Below are 7,826 nucleotides of genomic sequence, written 5' to 3' on the forward strand. Positions count from 1 at the left end.
TCAAGCTGTTGTGTACATAATGTGAGTGTCATATGCCACATATACAGAGGTCAGAGGTCAGCCTCTGGGGAGTCAGTCCCCTCCTTTTGGTCTCTTTAGGCAGTCTCTCTTTCTGTTCTACTGCTCTTCATGCTCTGACTCAGTTACAAGTTCCTGGGTGGTTCCCCTTTCTACCTCCCAGGAGCTAGGATTGAGGCTGTGAGCCACCATACCCAGCTTTATGTGCATTCTGGTGGTGAAACTCAGATCACGATCGGAGGGTGAAACTGTCGACCACTGAGCCATCTTCCTGGTCTTCCGCATTAACTCATTTTCTTTGAGAACCTATACACGAGTTTTAAAAGAAAGTGAACATTAGGTTGTGTTTATGTATTATCAAATAATTATTTTACTTGAACAAAAAATGTTGTTTTTAACTTTCTAACATGATGATCTTATATATCTTTTCAAAAATATTATAGATAATTAATTAATAATGTAATAATTATGTTCATAGAAATCCAGGCACAGTGAGACATGCTAACACTAGTGTGTAGAAGATGGTAGTATTTCAAGGCTGGCCTCAGCTACATAGCAAATTTGAGGCCAGACTAAACTATAGAAGGCTCTTTAGTCCCTCTGAATGTGGTTGACAGTTGGGACAGGCTGAGGGGCCAATGACAGTGGCACTGGAATTTGTGTCTACTTCATGTATTACTGGCTTTTTGTGATCCTATTCTCTTTGGATGTATACCTTACTTAACCTAGATGTAGTAGGGGGGTCTTGGATTTGCCACAGGGCAGGGTGCCTTGTCCTCTCTTAGGATTGGAAGGGGAGGAGTGGATGGGCGTGGGAAGGGGAGTGGGAGGATTGGAAGAAGTGGGAATTTCGATTTTTTTTAAAGTAATAAAATAAAAATGTTGAAAAAAAGAAAAGAAAAACTATTTATAAAATATTATGTGCAAGTAATATTAATGTGTATAAATATAAGTGTATAACTTATAGGACATATATAAAATGTTATTCAATATGTATAATTGATTCCCTTTCATATAACTTACAAAATTATTTGTCTGCTGTTAGTATTTCCATTAACAGAATAATGCAATAAATATCTTTTTAGACAAAAATCTTTAAGGAAGATATTCCCTTATATTCTTAAATTTAAAATTAGTAAATCAATAGGAACACACATTTTGAGGCTTTTGACACTAGAGGCCAATTGCTCTCCAGAGAAATTCTGTCGACTAGCATCATGCTAATAGGGGGTTATAAGGAATAAAACGCAGAAAAGCAAAGTTGACAATACAGTGGGATCTTGTTCTTGCATCATCTGGGCCACGCAAGTAGGCCAAAGCCGAAATTTGGGAACAGCCTGAGTGGATCACACTGGAGGCTCTTGAGCTTCAGCTCCCTTTTCTTGGTATTCTGGTCCATTCCCTAAAGCCTCTGAGTTCTCACACTATTTCTTACAGATAGGTTATTACAACTGTCAGTTTTATTTCATACTAAGTTAAACATCAATTATATTTAAGGACTTGTGTCTTCAGATTTTATCTGGGAAATTTTCTGCCTTGCAAAGGGATGTTTATAGGTGTATGGGTTTACATTGTGCTAAATTATGAAATCAAATTAACTTGTCATGGCTAGCTTTATCGCTCTGTAGTTTGAGTTCACTGTTGCTTTGAAACCATCTTCCATAAATACATAGAGTGTCATCAGTGCAGGGTACCAAAGAACCAGTAGTCAACAGCAAAAGTGAGCAGCACAAACAGAACACAAAGCATGAGAACTGAGCCAGGCTTGGAGGCACAGGCTTAATATCCCAGTACTTGGGAAGCTGGGGCAGGCAGACTGCAAATTCAAGACGAACACTGACTACAAAGTGGGGCTGTATCAAAAAGGGAATCTTTTTCTCCACTTCTAGTCCCCAAAGCACATTTGAACTGAAGACGGACTTTCAAATTACTGCCTAGACAGTAACTACGCCATTAGTTATTCCCAAGTCTCAGGAATCTGTGAGACAGAAAAAGTCTCCACAAGCTGGGTATGCTCCATCCCAGTACTTAGGAGGCAGAGGCAGGAAAAGTTCAAGGTAATCCTGGGCTATATAGTAAACCAATAGCCAAGGCTATTAGTGAGAACTATTAGAAAATAAACACAAAAATCATTACTTTGTCTTTCAAAAACATTCTGTATTACTTACTTGTGTGTGAGCATAGGTACACACACAGCATTGCACATGCAAAAATCAGAGAACAACTTGGGAAATTCAGTAATTCAGTTCTCACTTTGTACCACACAAGCTTCAGGGTTGGAACTCAGGTCTTCAGGCTTGTTGGCAAGTGCCTTTACCCACTGAACCATCTCACCAGCCCTCATCATTTGATTCTCTGCATTAAAATAGTAAACAACACTTTACACTCTTACACTGACTTTCTGCTTTTATCCAGCGGGAGACTTAGATATGTACAGAATCAGCTGCGTACATTTCCCTCAAAATCTCTAGATAACATAAAATCAAATTCCCCGAGCAGTGAAACACCACTGTCGAACTTGGTATGTACTCAGAGAGAAATGTCGAAGTATATGAAAGCAACTCTGGGAAGAAACGACCCTTGGATTAACCCAACCTGCACAGTGCTGCATCCCTGTCTTCAGCGCCAACAACCACCCTGCCCCCCCCCGGCCCCCCACCCTGCTCCTATCCCCCTCCACCGCCGCCGCTATGCTGAAAAAAAAAAGGCTGAAGGGGATACTAAAAAAGATAAAGCTAAGATGAAGGAGGAGCCTCAGAGAAGATCTGCAAGGTTGCCTGCTAAACCTGCTCCTCCAAAGCCAGAGTCTAAGCTAAAAAGGAACCTGGCCTGCAAAGAAGGGAGAGAAGGTAACCAAGGGGAAGAGGGCGAAGGCCAGTGCTGGTAAGGATGTGAATAATCCTGCAGAGAATGGAGACACCAAGACAGACCAGGCACAAAAGGCTGAATGTGCTGAAGACACCAAGTGAAATGTGTGCACTTTTGATGACCATGCACTTCTGGTAACTGTACAGTTTGAAATACTATTTTTTTATCAAGTTTCATAAAAATACAGAATTTTGCTTTTCTTTTTTTTAGCTATGGTGTTAGCACACAGAACACTTAATCATTTTGGGGGGAAGGAACATGTGTCACTAACAATGTCTCCCAACCTGGATTGATGATGGAAAACATCTTTCCCTGATAATTTTGTATGACTCCTCTTGGCTCCTGGGAAAGACGTCTTGTTGTTGATATATGTGACCACTATGGCACAACATGTCTTGTGTGGGAAAATTAAATTCATTTTTATATCTTCCTCCTCCTGTACCATCAATGTAGACTTAAATCCCTTAATACTAGAGACCTGTTGGAACCTGACTCTCAAAATTGGTTTTGCCAATCTATTGGGCAATATGGATTTTGCAGTGATATCACTGAGTATCCTCAAAAGAGCAGCAGCTCCTTTTATAAAAGATTGTGGATCTTAAGATTGATAACTCCGATGTTTTCATTTCATTTCCTGAAAGTCAGGGTCGGCTTGTGAAAAGTTGTGAAACAACTTCCTCAATGTGAAATGTCAGCCCTCACTCTGAGCTCCTCCCCCTTTCAGAGCATCAAATGAAGACTGGTCGGGGTTTTATATTGGCTGTCTGACTTTGGTAGTTGGTACAAGAAGGGAGTTTTGAAGTTCTTGTGTACTGTTAAGGATTGTCTGCCCATGTTCTGCCTGGAAACCCATGATCATTAGTGGAAAGTATCTTTAATAAAGCTGGATACAGCTTGACTTGGAAAAAAAAAACTAACTCTGGGCCAACAAATGAGAAGAGAGGAATCCTGTCTCATTCTTGACTAAGTGTTCCTTGAATGTCGCCAGCAAGGAGAAACATCAGATAACAGTAGAAAGAGAAAGAGAAAATTTTAACTTCCAGTACATGAGAGGAATTTGGAATATCTTGAGAAGATAACTTTCATAAAGTTTACCTTTAAATTCAGCATTCCACAAATGATTTACACATATTTGTCAAATATTGTTTTAGGGAATAAAACTTTAAGGAACACTGGGATACCCAGAGATATCTTTAGCTAATACATTGTTTGTGTTCATATATCTAAGACTGTCTTTGTGTGAGAAGCACTTTTGTCTTAGACAAAATGCATTTGGTAATCTGGTAATATGTGAGAAATATCATGGTATGGGGCAGAAGAAAACCCAAAATTAAGGGACTATTCTATTGTCACTAATTTCATAATTATTTGGTTTTATTTTGGCTATTTCAAACTTTTCTTAGGGTATAAATATTATCTCAACATTTAGAAGATAAATATATATCTATGTATACACACACACACACACATATATATATATATATATATATATATATATATATATATAAACTTTTTGTCATGATATTAACGGTCGTACAGAGTACTGACTAATTCCATAAAATGCTTCCTCTAACTTCCTGTACATGATTTCAAGTTTGAGTCTCTATGCAATAACTAGGAATTAAATTATTGCATTTTGGATATACTTATGGCCCTTTAACTTCTTCGAGCTCTGCTGCATATGACATTTAGAATGTTGAAGTTTTCTGCAGTGAACCATGACAGTGACCAACAGCAAATGACCTTTGATGTCTATTAAAGGAGAATGGGGTCCAAAAACAATGACTCCACCTGGACAGTGGTAACGTGACTAAGCTAGCAAACGCCACCCAAAGTTTGGCTTTGCACTACTAATTGCTCAGGACAGTTTCAAGGTGGCTAGCTGAGATGGTCCAGCTTCATTCTAGCCAGGACTTGAGATAAGCCCTCTATTTTCCCATTACACAGAGACTGGACAACAAATGATATAGCCAACTCTCCCAGGACTTGATAATTATCCCATTTTTTTCAGGGTCCCCTAAAGATGCTGTTACCCAGACAACAACAGGAAGTAATTTTAAGAACATGACACGGCCATTCCCAAGAGCTGGGGTGGGTGGGTTTTGGTCATTCAATGGGTTTTGGATATTTTCCATCTTTGGTGGTGGTGGGATTGGTCATAGTTGTTATTGGTAATGGTCAGACAAAAACTGAACAAAGAAGATAAGATTCAGGAATCTTGTTCTGAAAAGAAAAATGGTTCCAGGAACAGGCTCCAAAGCCACAGAGAAACCCTGTCTCGAAAAACCAAAAAAAGAAAAAAAAATGGGAGATACAGAAATGATAGGATATAGATTCTTTAATCTACTTTCCAGCCAAAAAAGCAACTACTAGTCAAATATTTTGCAGTGGTATCAATTTTTACATTTAAGGTTATTTTTGTTAGGTCCTACTGTACATATGTTTCTACTCTTTTTCAAGGTAGTATACCTATTTAGCTCATTTAACAATGCAATGTAAATTTATTATCCTTGAAAAGTATTATTACAAACTATTTAGGATAATAAAGAAATGCATGTTAATTGTTAGTCACCTATTAAAATCAAACTTGTAATCATTTTAGGTATGTTTTCAAGGTCAAACAGATATATATATTTTAGATAGGTGGTCTTTAAATTCTTTGGATATCTACATATATAGCATTTAAAATATTTTAATATCAAAAGGTTTTTTAATGACAATGAGACATATATGCTCCTGGTAGCATCAATCTACTTCAAAGAAGATGATGGACATTGTAGAAACTCCATATGGAGCTTACTTTTTTATGGCAAAAGCTAGTTGTGTGGGCAAAGAAACTATCCATGCCTCAATTGCTGATTATATACTGTACAAACTGGACCAGCAAGACACAAGAAAGGTGACTAGTAAACTTTGACAAGACAAGGTAGGACAGTCCTTAAAAATTCCCTATAGGCCAGATTGGATGCCCCAACATTACAGAGGAACTCTGGGTGACTGTCCAGACAGCCTGATGTCCCTGTCATTAGGCAATATTTTATTCTTCTGGTGTCCTTGATGGAGTTAAAGACTAAATAGTTAAACATAGTTTTCATTAGTTATGATAGAAAGCAAGTTAAGTATAAAATTTTAGGCTCACCAAGGTAAGATAAACAACAGAGCATTTTCTCTAATTTTGCCAAATACAAATAGACTAGATATTGTAACTGCAATTCTTACTTCATAACTGTTTTTTTTACTCTATATAATTTTACTATGTTAAAGTCAAAACCTTTCTTTTTAATTGGGCAAAATGGGTAAATACTGTGGAGTAGTCATTCTGTAATAATCTTTCTGTACACTGCTGAAAAGGATAAAGTTAGGCAGGAAAGTCAAGCTGAGAATAACAGAATGAGGAAGGGTGGACACAGAGGAGTCACCAGCCAGATACAGAGGAAGCAGAAGGTGAACATGCCATGCTAAAAATGTTACCACCATGTGGCAAAACATAAATAAGGAATACGAGTTAACTTAAAATTTAAAAGATAGTTAGTAATAAGCTTGAGCTATTGGCTGAGAATTTATAATTTATATTAACACTCTAAGTTATTATTTGGGAACAGGTAGTCAGGACAGGAAAAGTCTGCCTAAAATATCACACCTGCTAAATAAACAGAAAATGAGAAAAAGTTATATCTCACCTGATTTCTATGTCAAACACTGAGAAAATCAATTTACACAGAGAAGAGATCTACTTTGACTCATAAGTTAGAAGTTCAAATCTCTGTACATCTAGAATATCTAATGAACATGACTACAAGCTTAACTATTAAAGATAATTATCTATTAACCTATTTCTTAATTATACATTGCATTTTTAATGAGCTTTACAAATGCAATACCTTAATCAAGATCAGAAATAATATACACAGTATGGCAAAATTGACCTTACATTTGCATCAATAAAGCAAGATCCATACCAATGCAAAGTATAAATCTCTATAGCATATCCCCCTTTAAATGTAAACAAACATTGATAAACAATATTTGGGAATTAGGGGATAATTCTCTCCAAACTACTTCCTGTTGATTATTGGGTGAAGTATTTTGGGGGGTGTTTACGGCCACCTTTTAGGGGTCTTGGTCCATCAAACTACAGTAGCCTGGAAGTATTCTACAGGTTCTCATCCTCTGTGGTAACAAAAGAAGAACCTCTTTTCCAAAGTAGCATATCCTTAAGCCCAAATTCTGACATCAAGATATCTTTAAAATATATATATGCTGGTTTAGCTTAGCAGTCTATAGAATGAAATGTCTCTTGCTATGTAGCTCTCTAACAGACAAAAAAATTCAAAGAAAACAAAATAATATACAAAATCCAGACTCTCTGTGTATATTCCATCTTTACATGTCTTATCAATTTTAATCTGTTACTTTTTCTACAAGTTTAATATTTATTTAATTATCTTTATTTCTTTAATCTATTACTGTCTATACTCTTTTATATTACATTTGCTGTCTCTTTACTCTTTTTCTCCTCTCTCCCAAGCCTACGTACATTTTAATAATACACTGTCTCATTTAGAGGTGTTTTATGTCTGAATCTGTCGTATTGTATATCTGAAATCGCTTTCTATCCAAGAAGACTTTTTAAAATGCTAAGCAGCTTGGTCTCAGTGGCCCTGGGTGCTGACTCTGCCTCTCTCAGGCTTTAAATATGGTGGAGGTAGTTTACCACAGATTCTAGGACAGCCAGGTGGGAGCCATTCTCACCACCTCAACTCTGGATAGCACCATGCAGCATATAAACCCTTTTACCTGAGTAAAAGTTAAATCTGCCTTGCAATGCACTGTGTAGCCTGGATATATCTCTGTGTATGGCAGTGAGAATCTACCATACTTTCCTGCCTGTGCACTCCTAGCAGACTCAATCCCGCTGACTGCCCAGGTGGGGAGTGCCG

General features: G+C 37.3%; 1 pseudogene; it reads left to right on the forward strand.

Moving 5' to 3' along the window:
• The first annotated feature begins 2,557 nt into the window (after positions 1–2,557).
• LOC121432578 lies at positions 2,558–2,987 on the forward strand (annotated as a pseudogene).
• Positions 2,988–7,826: the final 4,839 nt, after the last annotated feature.

The sequence above is a fragment of the Microtus oregoni genome, unplaced genomic scaffold, assembly GCF_018167655.1.
Source record: "Microtus oregoni isolate MIOR12 unplaced genomic scaffold, Mior012 000035F_ref0000213, whole genome shotgun sequence".
Lineage (NCBI taxonomy): Eukaryota > Metazoa > Chordata > Mammalia > Rodentia > Cricetidae > Microtus > Microtus oregoni.